We start from the raw sequence: 22,938 nt of genomic DNA, 5'->3' as shown, positions 1-22,938 counted from the left end.
TTAAAAATTTGCTAGCATTGATTACCTACTACTTTCTATCTAGTTTAGAATTGTGGATTTAATAATAGCTTCAATCACAATAGAGGTGACAACTCTGCACCACCAACATTTGTGCTTGTACTCAAAGGTGGTAAGCTCTTGAGGCCAAAATCCCCATTAGACCTTGACCTACGCCTTGAGGGTTCATTCTAGATGACCTTTCCTACATATCCCTATAAGAGAAGCCAGAGGCTTCGTAGTTCGCCCTTGAAGTTTAAAGGGAGTTCATTCTTTGTATGAGATCTTTGATCTCTCTTTAAACCAAGACCATTCATTAAAATTAGTCCAACAACAATAAAGCTATATCTAATTGCCTTCAAGTAGTGTACATATAAACACAATTGCATAAGGGTCATATCTTTCCAAAAATTTCCAATTCCATAGAGAGTGACTCGAGCACGCTTCCCATAAACCCATGGAGACTAGCTCATACATATCACACACATGATGACTAGCTCTAGCTTATGTCACATATACACACTGACTAGCTTTAGCATACGTCACATATTCATATAGACTAGCTTCAACATATACAACTCACATATTGACCAGCTTTAATAGGCATCACATACATAGTGACTAGCATATACACAGTGAGAGACTGACATATCCATAACGACTAACTATTACTTGCCCATAGTGCATCCTAGATAAAAGGAACATCGGTGCACTGTGCACTACATCGTGGGTCACATTCTCCTGCCCGATCTTCTACACCAACAAGATAGTGAGAATAAGATTTGATGTATCTTGTACTACTCGAGTGTCCATCCCCATCTCGAGGTCAAGAATACCATTTCCACATCAAGATGCACCCAAAATTATACTACGAGATAGGTTCAATTATAACCTACCTATTCTTCATTAAAAATTCTCTTCCTTGTTAGTCCATCGAACGACCAAGCAATAAGGATATCCATCGTTAGCATGCAACTGCCCCCAGACCCACATGCTCTTGGTAGAATTTGTTCGATAGCTTAGATCAATGCAGGGTATCCCTCACTTGCATGCAACTAGTGGTATACATCCGCTAACTAGGTGGTACAACTAATTGTCTAACCACATAGTACGCTCCTTGACTAATGCCAATCTTGAGTGGATAAGCTTATCTTAAATGGGTCATAGGATTTATCCTTCAGTGATCACCTCGGATAGAGAGAACTAGTCTACGTGCTAGAGGAATACAATCCTCTACCTATGCTCTCGTAGGGTCCTAACTCCATCTGTTGCCGTAAAAGTTAGTGCCTGTACTTAGCTTAGCACTATAACTGGAAGATAGATTCCCAAGTCAGAATAAGTAGATCACAATGGACTGATCTAGGAGTATATACACAAAGTCTTATAGGTTTATGATTAAATTTCACAATCACATAAGATCACGTGGATCCCACATAAGATGACCTCTACCCAATACATAAACAAACTGACTATAAGATAGTTGACCCTTCACTTCCTTCAACCTGCTATTCAAAAGCAAATTATTTATATTATGTACAAAACATCAATTTTGTTAACTCTTTCATAATCTTCTAATGCCTATTTTGGCCTCATCTGAAGCCTACTAAAGAGGGATAGCTAAAGAAATTGGGAACAACCCCTAAACTTGGTAGTTATCTCCCCTAGACCCTCTCCCTATGGACTTGAGATCAAAGGGGCATCCTTCACCCAAGGATCACCTATGTTCCCGCTTCCAAATGGGTCGAAGTTACACGTAGTTCTCCTTACAAGGTCTCTCGAAAATACCTGCACTCAGGTTACCATAACCAAGATTTGGTTAATGTTTCCTTCAAATAATTATAGGTAATAGTAGTTAGGTCATCATAAACAAGTCCACCATTTAGCAACCTATACTATAACACTTCCCTAAGGATATCAATGTCTTGAATTGAACTTGACTTAGTATTATTCATAAAACAACTTGAACATTTTGTCAACATAGGAGCTAAGCTTAATACTCAACATGGAATCATCTAGGTTTACCCAAGCACTTAGGAATCACTTGCATTAAATTTTTGGCATAATAGATCCAATATAGGGGTTCTCATTCTCAAGGGGTCAATCTACATCTTGTAGTCATATACTAATATTTCATGCTAGAGTAATATTGCATGTCTTATAGTTGCATTAAGCAAGGAAGATAAATCAACACAAAAAGAATTTATTACACATATTTGTTGGTTAACAAATTTATCACCTAACTCTATATTCTCATGCCCACAAAGGTGACTAATGTAATCACAGTTGAACCAGTCAAAACAAACTATCTACTGACTAATTCTCTGCTTATTTTACAAGTGGCAACTACCTTCATATAATATTCAATGAATAAAGAATTAACCAAAATGCTTTTAACTCGAAAGCAAGTAAGGAAAGAACTTTTAACCAGAAAGCTTTGCAAAGGCACACACAAATGCAAGATACTATTTTTAGATTCTCAGATTTTGAATCAACCAAATTACCACAAAATATCATTCACAGATAATATTCTTGCAGCAACAAAAAATTTAAACCATTCACCATCTCAAATATAAATTCGTCCATTGATAAACATTCAAAAGAATGGAAGGCATCCACACCATAATTCAAAGATTACGTATATTTGAAAGCCACCAACAATTTTTCTATATTCAAAACAATAAAACAGAGATATGCTTGAAGAAGTTTATGCTCTTAAGAGTAAAACAAATTTTTCCCAAAAGATCCCCTAAATCTACTAATAAACTTATTTATAACCATTCCCCCAAGTCTTTTCTGTTTCAAGAAACGGTTTCTTTAAAGATAGCGGTCTTGAAAGTGACCATTCTCAAAACAGAAAAAGATCCACTAAACAACAAAATCCAAATCACATCACAAAACCGCAAGGCTATAAAGTCACTGGACTTAGGCTCCAACATCGGGTGTTGGGTGTTGTTCTGTAATCTGTTTGTCAATCTCGTTCGCTATTTCCGCTTCTTCAATCAGTGTCAGAAGGATATTTGTAAACTCTTCCTCGTTGAATATAGCAGCTCGGAAAAAGTCAGTCAAGTTCATGAGAATATCCTCCTGCAATTCTCAACATTCGACTGCACCATAGGGCCTTTCTTAGCTTTAAGAACCATTTTGTTGAATTCAATTATCTGAGTTTCTTCCTATTGCGAGCTCGTCCTGCAAGCGTTGTTCATCGTTTTCAAATTGTTCTGCAATCTTTCCTAATATAATGATGACCTTCCTATATTCACTGAAATTAGTATGTGCTTTCCATGCAAAAGACCATAACTATCAGACTATATCCTCTTGCTCTTTCTCCAGCTAATTCAAATCTGGGTTATGAAATGACAACTCATCATCATGAGGCAAAACTATTATGATGCAGGCCAATCATGACAATATCCTTTTTTTAGCCATCTCCAAGGGTGGTATATTAATGTTTTCTAGCAAAAAATGACAACATCAAATGTTGTAACACATACCGCCACCCTTTTCGTGTCCTGAATTGTTCAATTGTCATTAACGACGGTACTTTGTAAATCTTCCCTTGATTTGTTTTCTGGAAGTTGTGCATGACGTGGCAGCTGATGGGGTCGAAAAAACAATGACGAGAGGCAATTATTCTTATCAACTTGACAGGCTCATTTAATTTCGGTCGCGTTTGAGCTTGATCCATCTTTATCACCACCTGTGTTGCCGCTTTAGCCAACTTACAACATGAGTTTGAAGTCATATCATCAAGAGTATGGTCACCTCGAAATGAGAGATGTCCTCGGAGATTTCGATGAAGGCCAACCCAAAAGGTGTTGAGGAATCAGGAGGTCGGAAAATCCGCAACCTTCGAACTTGTTCTAAAGACAACCGCAAACCTAACAATATCGTGGCATCAAATTCCTGTAGACCTTCCTCAAGCATATCGGGTGGTCAGGAAGTTTTGAAAATATAGAGCCCCGCAATAGAGGTTAAGAAACACAGAAAGGCCGCGACAAACACAACAAGGAAGAAAATCAATGAAGAGTTTACGACTTACCAAAATTTCAAAAACTTATAGGTAACACTATTAAAACTACAATAAAATATGCATATCATAAGTTAATCTCCAAAAAGGTCCATCTTACATAGGAGGTACTTGTTTTTAACCTCTGAGTAGCAAGCATGTTCTACCAATTACCATAACCATGTGTGTTCTCATATTCATATAGGATAATGAGTCTTATATATAATAGTATCTAGATAGTAAACCTTAGATGCGATAGTACCTTGATACTAGGTGTGGCTTGTTCCATTAAGATCCAATACAAAATTCACTCCAATATACTTAAAGTTACTCAATAGTATGCACTTTGAATGTATATCGTAAGGTAATAAGCCTCATAAGATTTATGCGAGAATTCTCTATTCACTAAATTAGTTACATCGTTTCCACCTTGTAAGATATTAAAAGACATGATAATATACATAAGAAGTCAAACTAATTCCTTATAATACATTTACACCCTTTAGTTAGGTATGAAAGGCTATAATAGGATTCAAGGATATAAAGTATTATAATCATAGTCATTAAATTTTCATATCATTGTTGATGGGACACTACGACATCAAGATTACATAAGAATAATCTAATTTTCAAAAAAGATACAATGATAGTTATAAAGTTGTTTTTAAGTATAGATAATACAAAAATCAAAGTATAGATAATACAAAAATCATACTTAAGATAAAACACTGTATTTATTAGGTGATATCTCCATACATTTAGAAATGTTAATAAATTCTCAACCTTGGATTTCATTTATTGTATGTTGTTACTGCATATTCTTAAACTAGTCTAATTTAGACTTTAGATACTGTTTGTACTTGTCATTTATGCTAATATACATCAACATTAAGACAATAATGAAAGTTAGAAGTTATTAATTACTAGGATGATACAACTACAATTATGGTGTAACTAGATCACCATATATTTCTTGGCTAGTTGTTTAACCTCCATTGACTTGAACAAAGTATTTAAACTCATTCCTTCATCCTCTGTTACACAAAGTTTATTTACCCATTTTTACCAAAAAGGAAGCCCTTTGTACCTGATTTCTTGAGCTAAATCATGAGAAGATAGATCGATTTTTCAATCACTCAAGGTAAACTATGTCTTGGAACATGACTCGATAGAAAGTTGAGTAATGAGCACTTAGAATGGAAGAAGTCAACAATTTGGTAGTGATACACTAAAATCGAAACTTCTGTAATCAGCTCTCAGTTCCCTTGGTTGTAGGGCAACTTGAAATTAGATAGTATAGAAATGATAAGTCCATATTATGAGCATCTCCTCCACAAAGTTGTGCACTTACTCGTTGAATGACATAAGTATTAGGAATTCAAGTCGGCTGGTTAATGTGTGTCTAGTAATCAGATATTAATTTTTTCACCAATAGTTGATAGATGAATTCATAAGCTCTTTTAAACTAGAGAAAGGAGATATATTTATCCAGAATAGTTTTGTAATATTGTATCAATTAACAAGCAAAATATCAAAAATCAATAGAATCCTTAACCATTCATAAGCCATTACCAATTAAATATAAGTAGAGATAATAATGATTTATCACCAGATTAATATCATAGATATCATGAATGTGCATTACTTATCTTGTTTTGGACCAAATGTCTCCTTTGTAGGCAGGGTGAATTCAATCAGGACTGCAATAGAGAGATTCCTCTCTTCCAGTCGTCTCGCCTACTCATATATTCACTCCCATTCCTTTTTTCTTCCTTGACAAAGATAATATTTTACCACAAGAAGCCTCCTCGTACGCCCTTCCTCTGCACTTTCTTCCTCTGTTGTTGCTCGTATTTTTGTTTCTTCCCTATCTCCCTTGCCTCCTTCCTTTTCACCTCATGTCTTGGAAATTTATGAAGATTGGTCAACAAATACAATTTTGTGCATATCCTGTAATCATTGCATTTCAAGAGACCACATTTCTTTTAGACATTCTTTCAAACAATTCATGTGCCCTGATTATGCTTCCACATTCTGCATAGTCTACATTTTAAGAGACCACATTTCTTTTAGACATTCTGTTAAACAATTCATGTGCTCTGATTATGCTTCCACATTCTGCATAGTCTACGTTCCAACATTTCAACAGACCACATTTCTTTTAGACATTCTGTCAAACAATTCATGTGCTGTGATTATGCTTCCACATTCTGCATACTCTACTAGAGTAGCTGCATTACTTCTCTCACACTTCCTTCCTCTCTCTCTCTCTCTCTTCATCTTTCATTCATGCTTCCAGAGAGTCTATCACCTTAATCCAAGCTCCATCTTCCTTTTTTTTCTATCCTTCCTGCTTGATGTGGAGTCCATCACCTATTCGAAGTCTCCCATTCAGGCACAGGCAATGATGATCTCGAAAACAATTTTGGAATTTGGCTTTTCACTACCAATTGCATTTGTCTGAGAGTTTCTATTGCCTTCCAAACAAGACTTGAATGAGAAATTAAGGGAATCGTGTAGGTCTAAACTTTGCCTTCGCCTTTTTCACAGCTCTGTTATCTAGAAACTGACACTTTTAGACTTAGCAGTGTTAAACATTTAGAGTTGACTGATATTTTTTTAGACTTGATATGTTGTTTAAGGTGTGTGATCATACTAAGAATACACTAATAGGCTTAAAAGTGTTAAACGCTAAAGTTGACTAACATTCTCTAGACTTAACATGTTGCTTAGTGTGTGGTTTAAGGCTGGGCCCATGATCGCAAGTTGTCTTTACTCTTTAAATTGTGACTTTTGCCTTGTCCTCTCCTATTTAATGCCCACACATCCAACCCATCTCATAGCCCATGCCTCATTAATTTGGCAATCATATGCTTTTTTTTTTTGTTTTTTGTCGGTTGTAGTTATTTTGGTTCCAAAAACAACACGATTCACGCATAACACGAAGGTAAGTCGAAAATAACAGATCTCGATATAAATAGCCGCACCCGCTGTTTTTCCACTGTCTATATAACATGAAGGTAAGTCTACCATTTTGGAGCTAGATTATGCACGTCCATTTTTTTTTCTATATTTTTACTATTTCTTTATTAAATTTTATTTCTCCAGCATCCTTCGTTGAGGCAACTGATAGGGAAGTGACAAGTTGTAGACCCCAAACCAACATAACATGCAAACTCACAATCTCATTAGTGTAATGTGAGAAAAAATGATACTTACAAAAGAAAGTGTTCTTTGAGAATAAAAATTATCTTTTACATTTTCATGAATCAAATGATCTACAAACAAACCATTCTATCTTGTAAAACTTTACAATTAAAAATGAAATTAATTATTACAACTTCAATAGAAATTTTTAATTGTAATGAACTATCAAGAATATCTATTTTGTATAAATAATTATAACTTGATATTGACAAAAATGAAATGTATAGATGTTTATGATGATTCTATAACACATATAATCTTAATCTCAAACGTTGATGTGTAGTGTAGATGTACTCATTACTCATTGTATTTTGTTCAGTTAAAAAAATTTAAGTCCCAAATTCAAGTAAAATTCGTGTTTGCACAAATTCCAAAGATATTATGAATCTAATGTATATAAAAAAATACAATACTAAGGAAGATGAAATGAAATATTAATGTGTAAAAAAACAATTTAAATCAAAATAACAAAGCAAATGGTCAATATTACCCATTCCATCACAATTTGGATTCCAAATTACTTGCACACAAGAAGGAAGACAAAAATGTTTGGGTTGACTCTTTAGAGTTTTGATTCAATTAAATCCCTCGTATTGGTCTTTGCACTATTAGAATAATTGGGTATTTACTTGATTAATTAAACAATATTTGTTTAATTCTTTAAGTTCCCTATTATCTTTTTACACTTAAGCTAACATCAGGTGCATAATAATTAATTCTTTTATTATGTGCAAGCCTAGGTTTTCCCTTTTAGGGTTTCTTGACCTATTAGAGGTTATTTTTCATTTCTTTGTATTATTATGACACTACACTTTTTTGGTGAATATTGAGCTCTCCTCTTTTGAGTATATTTTTCTTGTGTATTGTTCTTTAGATTGCTTTGCTTCATTGCTTCTCTTTGTAATAGATTGTTTTAGCTTGCAGAAGATCTTTAGGCTCCTGTGGTGTTGTGTTTCTCAACTCCAACATGGTATTAGAGCTCAGATCTGCAGCTATCTGTTCTTGTTTTTGAGAATTTTTTGCATTGGAAGCAGATCTGGGGTTTCAGGCATTTTTTTTGTGTGCTTAGGGATAGGTTTTTTTGTTTTTGTTTTTTGTTTGTTTATTTTTTTTCTAAGCATTTTGGGCCTAAACGGACCTCACCATCGTGCTCAGAAGGCCCAAAAACCCCTATAGTCATATAAAATTTGTCTATTTTTGACTCCTAAGCATCTAGGTGATTTTTTTCTCCAACATCAGGCCGTACGACTCTAGCATGCAAATCGAGAAACAATTTCAAAAAAATTGTGCCTTTTTACGGCATGCAGGCCAAATTTTGATTTAAAAAAAAAAAATCACAAAAAAATAAAAAGTAAAAAAATCACAAAAAAGGGTGAAAAAAAAACAAGTTTTTTTTTAAAAATTTTGTTTTGGGTTTTGGGGATTGTGCAGGTACACGTACTAACAGTCCGACCACCATACGACGACCGACACTGCCAGTTCGGCCTGCGTGCAGGTTCCTGCCGGCTTGCCGCCGGCCACCGACGACACCCCCGCCGGCCACCGCCCTACCGGCTCCCCCGCTGGAACTCACCACCGCCGCCGGCGCCGCTCACCGCTTCCGCTTGGTCCGGAACTCACCACCTTCGCCCGACCTGACCACCACCACCGCTGCCCTCCAGCCACCTCCTCTTGGCTTCTCCACCCTCTAGCCTTTTTGAGGAGTGGTTGGTTTTTTGGTCCTATCTTTCACATCTGGAGTCGTTTTTTGAAAAACGAATAGGCGTTGGAAAGATGATTTCGAGCCGGACGTCGTGGAGTTGGATTTTTTTTTCTGAACCTTCTGTTTGACTGTACTTTTTTCTAGTCAAAGTTGGGCCTCCTTTCTACACTTCCGGGGCCGTAGAAAGGGCAAACAGACTCCATTTTTTGAAAACGAATAGGTGTTGGAAAGCTCTCAACATGCTCTATTCATATTTGTGATCATTTTTCTCATAATTTTCATCAGGTACATGAGATATCAGTTTGAAGTTTTTTTGCTTATGCACTACTTCCTTCTCATCAGTATGTACTAGGGTTTGAGTTTATCTATTGTGGGGGTTTTTTTTTCTTGCTTTCTGTCATTTATATAAAAAATCCAGAACACCAAAACTCTCAAAACAAACAAACCCTTTTGCATCTTCTATCTATTCTGAAAGATCATATAATAAAAAAAACCAACAAGCAGGTGCAGGTACAGAGTTATGTTCTCATGACAGATCCTTCAGTTGAGTTGTTGACTTCACACAACTATCATACTTGGAAGCCCCACATCACGAGGCTTCTCAGTGCACGAGGGTTGTGGTCTTGTTTGGATGAGGTTCAACCTGTATTGCAGCGTCGTTATGAACTTCTTCAACACAGGAACAAGATGGATGAGGCCATGGGGTTGCTCTCCTTGCATGTCTCAGACAGTCTTCTATTTCACCTTGATGAGTTGCTCACTCCTCGGGATATGTGGTTGAAGTTTGATTCTCTCTTTGGGAGGGTCAATGAGATTCAGGCATTGCAGATTGAGGCAGAGTTGGTTTCTTTGTCACCTGATTCCTTTCCCACCATTGAGGATTTCTTGAACAAGTTCAAGACTACCAGATCTGTTCTTTAGGGATGTGGCAAGATCAAGACAGACACATAGTGCATTCATTTGATTCTTTCGAAGCTTCGGGTTCATTTTTCAGTTTTTTGCCTCTACTTCCTACTCCACCATGGATGGCTTGGGTGCTCGTTTCACCATGCCTACCTTTGATGTCTTTTGTGAGTGTTTGTCTCATGAGAAGTCTCATCTTTTTCAGCTGGATATGCTCTCAGGATCCAAGAACAAAGCATTGGTTGCTCAGTCCTCTAAGGAGAAACACAAGTAGAAATCGAAGCTGAAGAAGCCCTCTGCAGGTAGTGAGAATCCCTCCAAGACTGCTCATAAGTCTGAATCTAAACCACCATTTCCTCCCAACCATGAGAAATCTTCATAGTCTAGTGAGTCTTCCTCTAAGACTAAGAAGAAATCAGGAGATACTTGCAGTTTTTGTGGCAAGGAAGGACATCCCGTTTCCAGGTGTTGGAAGCGTTTAGAGGCTTTAGAGGAAGCCATGCAACAACATCATATCTCCTCACCTCAGGCATCTTCTCCTTCCACAGGGAAAGGTCATGCTCTCACTGCTCGAGCTTCGACCTATGGGTCCACATGGATACTAGATTATGATGCTTCTCACCATATGACTCACACTCAACTGTTGGTTACTTCTCTTGCCTCTTGTGGTACTTCACAGATTGCAGTGGGTGACTCAGTTCAGCTTTCAGTCTTGGGTTCAGGTTCTGTCTCATTGGATTGGGGTACTCTGCAGGATGTTCTGGTTGTTCTTGACGTCTCGACGAACTTCCTGTCCATTTATCAGATTTGCCACTTTGGCTCTGGTAAGACAGTTGAGTTCTCACCACATGATGTGGTTATTTAGGACCTCCATGATTCTGACTTAGTTGTTGCTACTGGGAGTGTTGATACTGCTTCTCATCTGTACAAATTTGATAGATTTGAGCCCTATGTGGGTGCTGTTTTATCTCTTATAGCACATGCATATTCAATGAGTAAGCTTTGGCACGAGCGCCTTGGCCATGTCAATTACAAATATCTTTAGCAGATGAGTACACATGCACTTGTTCTTGGGCTCCCACAGATTTCCTGCACTGATGGTGTTTGTCATGGTTGTGTGCTTGGCAAGCATCATAGAGATCCCTTTCTGAAGGGAAGAGCCCCTCGTGCTTTGGCACCCTTGGAGTTGATTCACAGTGATCTCATGTCATTTCCCACTCCTTCTTTTTCTAGGGCCAAGTATGTGCTCACTTTTATTGATGACTTCTCCAGACGCACATGGGTGTACTTTCTTAAGTACAAGTCTGATGTCTTTGATTCATTTCGAATCTTCAAGACATTTGTTGAGAAGCAGTCAGGTTGTTCTATTCGGCGGATACGTACAGATAATGGGGGGGAGTATGTGAATCAGGCTTTCAAAGATTTTTGCACCGAGCATGGTTTACAACATCAGTTTACTATTCCCTACACCCCTCAGCAGAATGGTGTCGCTGAGCGCAAGAACAGAACCTTATGGGAGATGGCGAATTGTATGATTCAGTCCAGGTCCATGGATTCGTCTTTTTGGGCTGAGGCAGTCAATTGTGTCAACTATATTCAGAATCAGATGCCTCACAAGGCTATTTGACATATGACTCCTGAGGAGGCTTGGTGTCATAACAAGCCTAATGTTTCTTTTTTCCGAGTGTTTGGCAATGAGGCATGGGCTTTTATTTCTGATGCTCAGAGGAAAGCCATGGAGCGGAAGAGCCGACCTCTCATTTTTGTTGGCTACTATGAGGATGTTAAGGCGTATAGGTTGTTTGATCCTGATTCCAGAGAGGTCCTATTTCGACGGAATGTTCAGTTTGATGAGCGCCTTCCCACAATGGATACCCGACTCCAGTGTCTACTCCTCTGCCTACTCCTTCCACTACATCTCTTCAAGATCTTTTTGAGGATGATTCTGATGATCCACCATCCCCACCTCCACCTGCTACACCTTAGATGCCCAAGTGGGCTCGCTTTATTGTTGAGGTGGCAGGTCCTCTGACCGGTGATCCTTTAGATACTCGTTGGACCCGTTCTCATACTGTGGGTTCTAGTCCTTTGAGTCATGCTATTTCAGATGATCTTCAGAAGTTTTTAGAGGCTACCGGTCGTCCTGAGTGGGATTGTGCTATGGAGGAGGAGTATTCTTCTTTGATGAGGAATCATAGTTGGGATCTCTGTCATCTTCCTAAGGGCAGAAAGATGGTTAGGTGCCGCTGGTTGTATCGCACCAAGTATGTTGCTGATGGTTCCATTGATAAGTACAAAGCACATCTTGTTGCAAAGGGTTTCTCACAGGTTGAGGGTATTGATTACTCCGGGACCTTTGCCCCTGTCGCTAAGATGAACTCCATTCGCTTCGTACTATCTCTTGCAGCTTCTCGAGGTTGGCCTGTTTTTCAGATGGATGTGAAGAGTGCCTTCTTGCATGGGGATCCACAAGAGGAAATCTACATGGAGCAGCCTCAAGGATTTGTGCAGGACACTTCTTTGGTTTGTAGACTTCGGCATTCATTGTATGGTCTCAAACAGGCCCCTCGGGCTTAGTATGAGAAGATGGATTATTTCTTGCTCTCCACTGGGTTCACCCGTAGTCATTCTGATCACATAGTGTATACTCAGCTTCTTGAAGGTGAGATCCTAATTCTTGTGCTATATGTTGATGATCTCCTCATCACCGGTAGCTCATGCTCTATGATTCAGCATACTTAGCGAGTCTTGATGGATCAGTTTGAGATGACAAATCTTGGTCTTCTGCACTATTTCCTTGGTCTTTAGGTGATTCAGTCTTCTGATGTGATCTTCATTTACTAGCAAAAGTATGCTCTTGACATGCTTCAGCGCTTCGACATGCTTGATTGCAAGCCTTCTCCCACTCCATTTCAGTCAGGGGTTGTTTTGACCACCACTTGCCCCACTCCTTCAGTAGATTCTACACTTTATAGGCAGTTGGTTGGCAGTTTGTTGTACCTGACTCACACCCTTCCTGATGTTTCCTTTGCGGTTGGCCTTGTCTCTCGATTCTCCCATGATCCTCATGAGAGTCATTGGCAAGTAGCCAAACGTATTTTGCGGTACATTCAAGGCTCTAGTTCTCATGGCATTCACTATACATTAGGGGACCCTCACATTGTTGGCTACACTAACTCAGATTGGGCTGGTGATGTCACTGATTGAAAGTCTACTTCTGGCTTTGTTTTCTGTCTTAGCTCTGGTCCTATCACATGGTCTTGCAAGAAGTAGACTGCTCATGCATTATCATCTATAGAGGTGTGTACTGAGCTGCTGTGCTCGCCAATCAGGAGATCTTATGGCTTCGACAGTTGATGAGTGAGTTTGGTTTTCCTCCTGATAGTCCCACTGTTCTTTGGTATGACAATCATAGTGCTATTCATATTTCTCGCAACCTGGTAGAGCATCAGCGGACGAAGCACATTGAGCTTCACATGCATTTCATCCGCCAGTTGATTCAGGATGGTGTTCTCCTTCTGGAGTACATTCCACTGCCAAGCAGGTTGCAGACATCTTCACGAAACCTTTTGCATCACTGCACTATCTTTAGTTGCGCTCTATGCTTGGGGTGAAGGAAGTTGTCCTTGGGGGGTCTTTATGAGGCCTTCCTTCCTTCTTCTTTCAGCATGTTCTTTTATCTCTTTTTGGAGAGGAGTTTTTTTTCCCACTGGGTTTTCTCCTTTGTCTCCGTTTCATAGAGATTTCATTGTATTTGGGTACCTGATCAGGCCTTGTTGCCGGGACCCTTCTTTCCTTCTTTTAGTAGTTGTTCTAGGCTTAGCTTCTCCCTAAGTCTAGCTTAAGGGGGGGTGTTAGATTAATTGGGTATTTACTTGATTAATTAAACAATATTTGTTTTTCTTTAAGTTCCCTATTATCTTTTTACACTTAAGCTAACATTAGGTGCATAATAATTAATTCTTTTATTAATTATTATGTGCAAGCCTAGGTTTTCCCTTCTAGGGTTTCTTGACCTATTAGAGGTTATTTTTCATTTCTTTGTATTATTATGACACTACACTTTTTTGGTGAATATTGAGCTCTCTTCTTTTGAGCATATTTTTCCTGTGTATTGTTCTTAAGATTGCTTTGCTTCATTGCTTCTCCTTGTAACACATTGTTTTAGCTTGTAGAAGATCTTTAGGCTCCTATGGTGTTGTGTTTCTCAACTCCAACATGCACCTCCATGGATATCCAAAGTGGATTTTGATGAAAGAACTAATAATGATAAAAGATTTGGCTAAGCAAATGTAATGTCAGAGACAAGAAAACAAATCAACTATAATCCAATAATACTAGAAATATCAAAATACCAGCCTTAAAGATTACCCACAATGAGAAAGAGAATCTTTTTGTGATAGATCCACTTGGAAGTTTTCAAATATCTCCAAAATCGACACAAAAGTAAAAGTTGGATTCTCCTTCACAAGTCCAACATGAAGAAATAACATGTAATGAGTTGATGGAATGTTTTGTTGCTAAAATCCTCAAAAAGCTTCCAAATTTGTAGAGCTAAAGTATGTTTATATGCACGAGAGAGAGATTGTGGGATGGATTACCCAAGGAAAGTTTCTTTAAAAAAAATAAATATAGGTGGTCTCGAATTTCTCTTTGAGACGTGATTGTCAACATGGAGCATTACATTGGCATATTTTTGGGAAAATAATGATTGTTTGAATCATGGATTTTTGTGATATGTTAGCATGTCACCTAGACATTAACATGTAATGTTGTCCAAAATATCAAATCCAAACATCCAAGATCAACCTAATTTTGCTAGTAAATACACATTCTAATATCGACATATTATAATTACAATATTTTCCTTTCACAAGCTAAAGTGGTGCCATGTAATGTGAAATTACAGGAGTTATAATTTTTGAAACTATATTTTGCCCCCACTTTAGCAAACATATACACTATGCTTAATATGCATTTTAAAGTAAAATCAATTTCAAAGTAAAAGTTACTTCAAGATATCATAAAGGATGTAGGGTCTTTAATGCATATATATATGCCCACAAGAAGAAGACCTGTAAAATAACCAAGATATCTTCCACAAGACAAGCATATTATGTAGAAGATTTTCACTACAAACATGTTAGCTACAAACATATTGTAGCGTCCTAAAATTGCGACACTTGCAATTTCGACTGCATTTGGGTCTTCACGATGGCGATGCAACGTTAAACCTAAATGGAGACCCCGAAACCTGCTTGTGACACCAAAAATTGCATTTTTCTGCACCTTGGCATGATCCCTCCTTGCACCCTGCTGCCCCGGGAGGTGGGACCATGGCACCCAGCGCCCTGGTCCCTGGCCCTATTTTGGGCCCGGTCTCTTTTGGGCATCGGGTCTTTAAGTTTGCAAATTGGAAAATATTGTTTCTAGGTCGGCCTAAGGTCGGGAAAATCAGTCTATCAGCCCTAATTGACAAGTATATAAACTACTTTTCCTCTCCTAGAAAGAGAGGAAAGAGGAAGGAAATAAGTAAGAGCAAGACGCGGAAGCAATATTCAAACATTCAAACATTCAAGCATTCAAGCATTCCTTCAAGCAATTGAGCATTCTAAGTCTCCATTCAAGGCTAAGTGTTGCATTCAAGACAAGGATTCAACCATTGAAGAGGAGATCACATACAACATACGACATACATTACACCTTCGCATGTAAGAATACAAACATTCTTACAACAAGGTATCAGTACTTGTTTACATTACAAACATTTACATTTACAACATTCTCATTTCTTGGTTAATTCCAAAACCGGGGTTTGACCTAAAGGCAAACCCCTCATCCCTAACCCCCCAATCATCCTCTCTTTTCTGTGTGTAGGTTGCAGGTACGCGGCTGTAATTGAAGATCTGGAATCCTTGTGCAGAGACGAACAGATCCACCTTCGTTTCGCGGATTTTTTGTGCACGCTGGGCGCCATCGTCCCGTCAACTTTCACTCAAATTTTCAGAACAGCACCGTCTCGACATTTTACTGCTAATTCCAGGTCCGCAGCTTCATCCCATATCCCTATCTCTGTTTATAAACGAATCTTTCCTACTTTACATGCATTCCTAGTTCAATCATTCTATCTACATTTCTTTACAAAAGAGGGTATCCTTGATGTCTTAACCCTTGAAACTCATTTAGAATCCAATCCTGCATTGTGTGGGATTGGATCTTGTGGGTTTCAACCCCTCTTTTGAATGTAAAGTCCCTCCTAAGTGAAAACCATCAACCCTAGTGACCTCCCTTCTCTCTCCTCGGAGTTGGGGAGGGGAGAACGACTAGGGTTCGATTTTTCCGCTTTAGATTTTGGTGAACCCGACGTGAACATCCTAATTCTGATTATTCATGGTTAGATCTGAAAATTTTGTTTCCTTAATTACATTTCCATGTTTGATCTTTTGCAAATTTTAGAGGCTAATTGCATAAAAACCCTAAAATTTTCTTTTTAGTAATTAAACTTGTGGAATGTTTAATTGTTAATGCTTGTTTCAGATCTACCCTTCTGTTGTAAATTATCAATTCATATTTGTGCTTTAATTCTGAAAATTAAGTGGTTAAATGTCAAAACCCTAATTTTTAAAACCTTCTTGATTCAACCTTTGACTGATAATTTCACTGATCAAAACACCTCCAAATCGGCTGTAACTTTGGATTCTGCAATAAAATCACAATATCTCTCATCCCTGAAAATTTGGAAAAAAATTGCGAGGACCGTGTGCACCTCGAGCACCATCGTCCCCGACATTTTTTCCGAAATTTCGGGAGCTAGATCTTACTTTATTTTTCTGCTAAAATCCAGAATTTTGGCTGATTTTATCAATTTTAACACTTTCAAAATTACAGTCAAAGTTGGTCTAGCGATTGCTTGGATTGAGGCTTATAATCATTCAAAAATTGTTGAGATTAAAATTCATATCAAAATTGTGTTTCTTACAGTCCTAAGTCTGAAAAGTGTGTTGGCATTCATTCAAAATTTCAGTGCTTTATTCAAATTTTTGCAGTTTGTGACTTTTGAAATTAAGTGTTTAATTGCAACAACCTTGATTTCCACTTTCAAAATTGAATTTTGCGTGATTGAGTCAATTTTTAAAATTTGAAAACTTGCATTGCTTTTAGTATTCCCTCTAAAATCATAAAATTCAAAATTTCAGTTTCCCCCTCTTTTTCAAAATTCAAATTTTGCATTTTTCAACAATCTTGGTAGGGTTCAATTTTGAGATTGCAACTTTAATTTGGCCTATCTACAAATCGTAAAATCACTCAATTTTTTCAGATTAGCTTTAAAATCATCATAACTTTCATCCCTGAAAATTTCGAAAAAAGTTGCGAGGACCGTGTGCACTCCGTTCTCCACGGTCCCAGACATTTTTTCCGAAATTTCGGGAGATTGTCCTAATTGTATTTAACAGCTTAAATCTAGGGGATTGGCTGATTTTATTGAAGTTTGCTACCTCTAAAATTCAAAATCTTCTCTCTCTCTTTAGTGCATGAGTTTTACAACAATAAGCCCTAGTTACACTATTCCCATTAGACGAAGCCTTAGAATTAAGTCCTTCCAAGGTTTAATTACTGAGGAGATGGAACCTAATTTGAATAGCCTTTTTAACGAGGACACGGGTAATTCCTCTAATCCTCTTAATGATGAAGAAGCTCTCCATGAAGTTTCTGTAGAACAACTTTCAAGATTGGATAACCAATTTGATGATTTTCGACAATGGATGTCTCAAGAATACCCTGATAGCGAAGCTCTTTCATTAATTGAGGGTCTAAAACGTATGATTCAAAGTGATAAGAATGGAATTGATATTTTCCGTGGTATTGCACACATTGTGGATTCGAATGTGATGCCTATGAAAAGTTGTGCCGAAACTTTAGGTTATACACAACCTCCTACTCAAGTTAATCATTCTATTCCTTTGACAACTCCTATTGCTAGTATACCTACTTTTACATCAAACATAATGACTACTTCAATACAAGACATTCCTCCTATGATCACCAGTCATGGGGGCAATCCTTCTTCTTCAATCAACCCTCTTCCTTCATTCAATCCAACTTCTTCATTCATTCCTTCAATGAGTGTTCCTCCACAAATAAACATGACGCAAGGGGGCAATTCATTTAACCATTCCATTCCTCCTTGTAGTGTTCCTCCTTTCCAATCATCTCCTATGACTAACTATCATAGTGTCCCACCACCTTACTCTCTACCTTCTTTCAATAACATAACACCTCCATCACAATCTAACACGTCTAATATGAACTCTTCGACTGAAGCGACCATTAACAATCTTGCACAAACTGTCTCTTCTTTGCAGCAACAAATTGCCTCTATGAATCAATCTAAGTTTAGTGTGCCCACATTTGATGTTGCGAGCCCACTTTCTCTTGACATTGTTCGAGCTATCCCCCCTAAACATGTTGAAATTCCACATTTGGATCTTTATAATGGTAAGGGTGATCCTCTAACACATGTTAAGACCTTTCAAACACTATTTACCGATTTTGCTTATGACCAAAGGTTGCTTGCAAAACTGTTTACTAGAACATTAAGAGATAAAGCCCTACAATGGTATTGCTCGTTGCCTTCTTATTCTATTACTTCTTTCGAACAACTTGCCAATGCTTTTATTCAACAATTTCAAAACAATATAAGTCCTAAAGTTACTTTGATTGATTTAATGCATTGTAAACAAGGTGTTAAAGAAAAAGTGATTGATTTCATTGGTAGATATAAGCATTTGTATGCTCAAATTTCTTTTCCAGTACCTGACAATGACATTCAAAGAATCTTTATTTCTAATTTACAAAAAGATATTAGAGAAAAACTTCTATTTTCTGAGTTTACTTCTTTCCAACAGTTGTGCGCAACTCTTCACAATTATCAACTGACTGTGAGTCAAATGGAACAAGCAAATCCTATGGCTCTGAGTGATAAGGGTGATAGTAGTAAACAACCATTTGGGAAGTTTAAACCGAACAGATTGTCCATTAAATTCAATGAAAACATCATCAACAACAATGTGAATGCAGCATCAGGTGTGCCTCCTATTTCTAAGTTTTTCAAGAAAGAAAGAAAGTTTACTCCTTTGAATGAATCATTGCATAGTATTATGAATAAGTTATTGGAACAAAATGTGCTTACTCTTCCTCCTATAAGGCAAATAGATCCTACAAAGATTAACTCACCCTATTTTGATAACAAATCTTTTTGTCAATTTCATCGTCATCCTGGGCATGATACTGAAAAATGTTTTGCTTTAAAGGGTAAAATTCAAGATTTGATTGATAATAATACTATCTCTATTTCTGGTGTGAATGATAAAGGCAACACATCTATAGCTCCTCCTAACCAAAATCTTCAGATTTTTACTGATCCATTGCCTTCTCATACCTCTAATGCGATTGATACTACTGATTCCTCTGTCTCACCTGATGATCTCATGTCTATGACTCCGAATGTGATTAACTTTTTGGAGCAGCAGAAAATCCCTAAAGAACCTTCCATCACATTTGATTCCAGTGAAACTATCAGGGCACCTGATGGTCCTTTATATATAGTTGCAAAAGTCAAGAATACACCTTGCCATGGAGTGCTTATTGATCCTTCTTGCATGGTTAATGTCATTACTGAAGAATTTCTTTTTACTTTGCAATTGAATCAAGTGATCTATGACGAAACAAATGTGGTTGTGAAATTATTTGATGCATTTTCTTCTCCTGCAATTGGTTCTATTACATTACCTATTGAAGGTCCATAACAAATCCCTTAATGTGAGCTTTGCTATTATTCCATCGTCCGAACAATTTCGTGTGAAGCTAGGTTATCCTTGGCTATCTTCCATGAAAGCTATTGCTTCTCCTATTCACAAGTGCTTGAAATTTCCCCATAATGGTGAAGTTGTTACTATCAATCATAGCCTCTTTAAACCTGCTGAAAGAACTTCTAGCGTTCCTATTGATTACTTTTGGCCTAAACAATTCCAATCTCTTCCACCGCGAAGTGATCATCTTTTCAAATCTTATCAAAAGTGGAAAAACAGATATGATCCTATCTCTAAGTGAACCTAGAACACCCAAACTTGACATTCCTATCATTCTTGAGAAGGAAGTTCTTCCTTTGAAAGATAAAACTAATGTCTTTCCTCAAGAAGATTCCCAACCCATTCCTATGAATGTGACTATGCCTATATCTAATAAACTTCCTAAAAGTAGACCTATACCTCCTCGTCATGATGGGCTTGGTCTCCTTCCTAAACCAAATATTCCTCCTTTGTATGGAGCAGTTCCTCCTCCTTCCTCTTATGGAGAGAAGAGACCTTCCTCTTCTCCTATTATTCAACCTAAGAGACCACAACCTAAACAACCAAGTGATAAGGATGAGAACATTCCTCCTCCTCAATCTCGTCAGCTTCCTACTAAGACTAGACGAAATCGTTCTGCACTTGAACACCGACGAAAGCATCGTCTTAGAGCTCATGCAGCTGCTTCTCAAACTTTGCAATCCCCCAAAACACCTTCAACCAGTATTATTCCATTTTCTCCTCAGCCGAAAATTGAGCCAAAATCTCCTAAACATAAGATGTATGATGGTCTTGATCCTGTGCGAGTTAAAGATCCTATTTTTATAAATCTTGATGATGATATAGATGAAAATGTTATTCATGATGAAAATGTTACTCCTGTTCATTCTGATAGTGAATATGAATATGTTAATGTTGATAACCATTTATCTAACGAATTTTCTAAAGCACTTATCCTAGCTCCTAGACAAGAACAACGTGGCTCGGAACATGAACATAGCCCTTGTTTGGATCTTGTGATAGCTCCATCTGCTGTGTTGGATGTTCCTCCTCTAGCGTGTTTCCTACCTTCCCGAAATATTGATCAGCAAGATCGGGGGGTAGATGACGTGCTAGACTAGTTCATTAGCATAGCAGACTCTCTCCTCCTCTCTTGATCTCTTTTGTTATTTCTTCTATGTGTTATTCTCATTCTTCTATTTTGTTGTCCTTAGTGTTGTTTACTTGAGGACGATGCAAAGCATTGAGATCTGTTTTGGTCTCTCTCATGTTGACTCAAAAGACACATGTGTTCCCTTCTTCTAGGTGACCTTCCTTGATTGGGGAATGAAGAACAATTATGCATACATACATATGATATACATGAATTATCATACAGCATACTGACCCCAAGGAAAGCAAAGTCACCTTGTGCTTTGTGTTTTGTGTCTATTATCCTTGGGCTTATCTCACACTTGGGGGCTAAATCCTTGTGATAACGTGCTCCTTTCCTTTCTCATTTCTTATATGTATCACTACCTTAAAGAAATCACCCCCGATGAGGCGTGTGCGATCGCTTTAACGTAGGGGGGCATACATCCCGTTCATATCTTTTCAAGATACTTGAAAATTTCTTGACAAATTTAGCTTTGCCTTGAAATTTTTTGATATCTTTCTTGCATGACTCATAGTGAGGGAACCTTACTACTGACAGTCATGGTTCTCCCTTGTGATCTTCCCTTTTACTTTGTCAATCGAAGTCGTAAGATCCTTAGTCCACTGGGGGCTTGGTGTATCTTGCCTCCTTGACATGGTGAAAGTTTTTCAATGTTGTTTCCTTGTACTTTACCAGAAGTATTGGCGTATTCTTATACTCCCGCTAAAGTGGGGGCTAAATGTAGCGTCCTAAAATTGTGACACTTGCAATTTCGACTGCATTTGGGTCTTCATGATGGCGATGCAACGTTAAACCTGAATGGAGACCCCGAAACCTGCTTGTGACACCAAAAATTGCATTTTTCTACACCTTGGCATGATCCCTCCTTGCACCCTGCTGCCCCGGGAGGTGGGAGGGCCCGGTCTCTTTTGGGCATCGGGTCTTTAAGTTTGCAAATTGGAAAATATTGTTTCTAGGTCGGCCTAAGGTCGGGAAAATCAGTCTATCAGCCCTAATTGACAAGTATATAAACTACTTTTCCTCTCCTAGAAAGAGAGGAAAGAGGAAGGAAATAAGTAAGAGCAGGACGCGAAAGCAATATTCAAATATTCAAACATTCAAGCATTCAAGCATTCCTTCAAGCAATTGAGCATTCTAAGTCTCCATTCAAGGCTAAGTGTTGCATTCAAGACAAGGATTCAACCATTGAAGAGGAGATCACATACAACATACAACATACATTACACCTTCGCATTTAAGAATACAAACATTCTTACAACAAGGTATTAGTACTTGTTTACATTACAAACATTTACATTTACAGCATTCTCATTTCTTGGTTAATTCCAAAACCGGGGTTTGACCTAAAGGCAAACCTCTCATCCCTAACCCCCCAATCATCCTCTCTTTTTTGTGTGTAGGTTGCAGGTACGCAGCTATAATTGAAGATCTGGAATCCTTGTGCAGAGACGAACAGATCCACCTTCGTTTCGCGGATTTTTTGTGCACGCCGGGCGCCATCGTCCCGTCAACTTTCGCTCAAATTTGTAGAACAACACTGTCTCGACATTTTACTGCTAATTCTAGGTCCGCAGCTTCATCCCATATCCCTATCTCTGTTTATAGATGAATCTTTCCTACTTTACATGCATTCCTAGTTCAACCATTCTATCTACATTTCTTTACAAAAGAGGGTATCCTTGATGTCTTAACCCTTGAAACTCATTTAGAATCCAATCTTGCATTGTGTGGGATTGGATCTTGTGGGTTTCAACCCCTCTTTTGAATGTAAAGTCCCTCCTAAGTGAAAACCATCAACCCTAGTGACCTCCCTTCTCTCTCCTCGGAGTTGGGGAGGGGAGAACGACTAGGGTTCGATTTTTCTGCTTTACACATATATGTTAGGGAAAAATGATTTGAAATGAGGATTCAAACAAGTACATAAGAAAATTATGGTATAAAAGATTTTTATATTTTTTAATAAATAATTTAATAAGTATAGTTTGCAAGCTTTGTTATGCTAGAGACCATACAACAATTTTGATTGATCGTGATTACGAAGCTTTGTTGTAGGACAACCATGCAAAAAAAAGGACATATGAGCGATTAATAGCCTAGCAAGTTGTTTTATGCAAGGTGG

The sequence above is a fragment of the Cryptomeria japonica genome, chromosome 6 (genome assembly GCF_030272615.1).
Source record: "Cryptomeria japonica chromosome 6, Sugi_1.0, whole genome shotgun sequence".
Lineage (NCBI taxonomy): Eukaryota > Viridiplantae > Streptophyta > Pinopsida > Cupressales > Cupressaceae > Cryptomeria > Cryptomeria japonica.
This window is presented reverse-complemented; position numbering follows the sequence as displayed.